The 2,977-nt window shown below is 49.1% G+C and overlaps 1 non-coding gene across 1 annotated transcript; it reads left to right on the top strand.

The window, feature by feature from the left end:
• The first annotated feature begins 1,104 nt into the window (after positions 1-1,104).
• On the top strand, positions 1,105-1,177 carry TRNAF-GAA. Its single transcript has one exon. It is a non-coding gene; the product is annotated as a tRNA-Phe (tRNA).
• The last annotated feature ends 1,800 nt before the right edge of the window (positions 1,178-2,977 follow it).

The following is a 2,977-nucleotide window of genomic DNA, read 5'->3' as shown; positions in this document are numbered from 1 at the left end:
GGGGAATAAAACTCTGCAGATAAACTTTTGAACTCTGGGGCTGCACTGACCAGGGACAGAGACTTTTGGGTTGTGGGACTTTGGGTGATTCTTGGGTTGCTGGACTCAAGAACCAAAGGGAAAGGACACAGCCCAATTTGCTGGGGTGGGTCTTTGCTCATGGTTTGGTCTAGGAACCCTAGTTGTGGTGTTTTCCCAATTTAATGCTGATGTCGTTTACCTCATGTTATTAAAAATGTTCTTCTACACCGAGACTCTGTGCTTGCGAGAGGGGAAGTATTGCCTCTTTGATGCACCCAGGGGTGTTTGTAAGATTTTCCCAGGTCGCTCGGTGGGGGCTCAAACTCAATGAGAGACACATTGTCTGAGACATCAGAGAGCTGTAAACCATGTAGCCACCCCCTCGATCAGGGGCCCGAGTCTGGGCTACCACGATCCCTCCCACAGAGCAGGGTGCCCACAGATTGCAGTCTGAAAATAGGCATGTGAAACTAACTCCTGCTTTCTCTGACAGGACCTCCCCTAGACCAAGTGGCATCCCAGGCAAGAAGTGTCTTCGGTGCCCCCCCCACCCCCGCTCCATATGTTAAACCATTGAATACCTTATTTTTTATTGCATTTGTAGCTCATTTCATGATTTCGATGCACAATTTGGATGCATGATTTTCTCTATCATATAAGACAATACATTGTCATGATAGGATGTGTAAAAGTGTATTTATTCATGCCATATATAAGCAAATAAAAAAATCATTTCCTTTAAGCATATAGAAACTTTTAATTTTGACAGTAACTGAAATATACTAATATCTAGAAATGGAACTGTCACCAACACAGGGTGGACCAGTATTAAATAGTGTTACAATAAGCGACAGCATTAAAATGTTAACCCTAGGCCTTTTGTTCAGAGATTGCTTTTCTCACCTTTCCCCCATGAACTGAAGCACAGCATTAGAGAGATCCAAAGACTAGTTGATGACATTTTCAAGTGCTAAAATAGCAAGCAATGTCAGTTTTGCATTGGCCATTGATGATTGGAGAGATGTTTGATTGAGAATAAGATTCAAGGTGAGAAGCAGGAGGACAAAAAGGCCCCCTGCAGCTGTTGAAGTAGCTCAGTTGGGAGAGCATTAAACTGAATATCTAAAGGTCCCTGGTTCAATCCCAGGCTTCAGTATCCTGTTTCTGCAGCAGTGGGCAGTTTCCTGGAAACACAGTAGTACCTTTACCTGATGCAAGTCCCTCATTTTGGACTTCATTGCAGGAAAAGACAGCATTGGCTTATGCACCCATTTGGCCCACCTGACCTTTCTTTCTTCTCTTGCTCTTTCTCAGCAAGGGGAAGAAAAAGAAGCTCCCCTTCAAGCTGGAGTCACAAGGGTGATGTAAGGATGACTTCCTGAGCCCCGACTACAGTCCTCTGCTCTTCCAGCTGACCTATCGAAGAGCTGCTGCCATTTTTCCAGGTTCGCCCATCGGTGTGTGCCAGGGTGAGCACCACCAAAGTGCATGGAATTTGAGGGGCGGGGCAGGGCAGTACACTGTGATGGAGTTTCTATAGTGTAGTGGTTATCACATTTGCCTAACATGCAAAGGGGCCTCAGCCCAAAACTGGGCAGAAACATAGTGGCTTCCTTTTCCCAGCTCCCCTTGCTGTCCAGCAAGGCGCTCCTCCTTCTGCCACTGGCCTGTCCCTAGGATAACCCCAAGCCCCGCACGATAGAGGGTGGTGACATCAGTGGACAAAGTACCTTGGCGTCAGCCTGGGGAAGCTAGAGGAATTAGGCCAGTCACCTTTTGAATGCTTGTGGCTTGGCCTCCTCTGCCCTTGGAGGTTGGCCTCTGGAGGCCGGATCTTCCTGCTGGCCTCCTTTGCGTGACTTGCCAAAGGAGGAAGTAAGGCAGGAATGGGGCAAAAGAGGAAAGTCAACCTGAGGAATGCATGGCAGAAGCTAAGGGCATCACTGCAGCTAAGTGGGGTTAGTAGTAGCCACCTTTCATTCTGCCAAAGCCTGGGGAGATGCGGTTGGCTGCTGGGAGGTAGAATCCTGTGCCTGCCTCTTGGCTTCCCAGGGATGACTACTTGCAGCTCAGAAGAAGAAGAAGTGGGGTTCTGGGTAGAAGGAAAAGAAGCAATGGTGTGTCCTAGTGGGCTGCTTTCTGGCAAGATGGTTTTCCGTTTTAGGCTTGGGAGGAGCCTGCGAGCTGTGGGTGGACTTGTTCCAGTGAGAACCGCTTCTCTTGTCTTGCAGACCTGGGGGCGCCAGTGACAGCTTGTGAGAGGGCAGGTGCTGGCTTGAGTGAATGCGATATAGGAAACTCCAGCCTCCCCCTATGGGGCCAAGTCCACTGCTTGCCTCCTGCTTTGTGACATCCAGATTTAAATCTTCCTATCATGTGCTGCGGCTCATGTATTAAGCCTTAGTTGGTGGCCCAGTCATTGTCAAAGTAGCTCAGGTGAGAGTGCATTAGATTGAAGATCTGAACATTTCTGGTTTGATGCCAGGCTTTAGCACCCCCTTCACCCTGGGCATGTCGTGCTGGGCTTTCTTCTGGGTGTGCAGCTATGCCTTGAACTCATGAGTTTTCCTAATTTCAGAGGCAACACTTGCAGAGGGCAGTGTGTGGGGTCATGTGCCCCACCTGGGTTTCTGCTACATCATGTGGTGCTGCCAGGCTCCCTCCCTGCACAGCAGCTGCTGGAGGGTAAGTGGAAAAGGGCTGCCTTTGCTGCTTCCTCTCCCTGCACTGTTCACACCTGGGAGGGGCTGTTGATCATAAGGGGGTGGGGTGTCGCTGAACCTTGAAATTGTGCCCCCCCCCTTTCAGGAGACATTAGTCATCTGTGCCTGGTTTCCAGCTCCTCAGCCAGAGGAAAAAGTGGTATTCTGCACTTGAGTTGCCAGCTCTTACTTTCTTTCTCATGAAGGGAAGGAAAAAAGAATCTCTTTTTCAAAGCCCAGTCCTACCATTGACC

Source organism: Terrapene carolina, unplaced genomic scaffold (genome assembly GCF_002925995.2).
Source record: "Terrapene carolina triunguis isolate 2854851 unplaced genomic scaffold, T_m_triunguis-2.0 Scaffold538, whole genome shotgun sequence".
NCBI lineage: Eukaryota > Metazoa > Chordata > Testudines > Emydidae > Terrapene > Terrapene triunguis.
The sequence above is the reverse complement of the archived record's forward strand: the minus strand, read 5'-3'. Positions and strand labels throughout refer to the sequence as shown.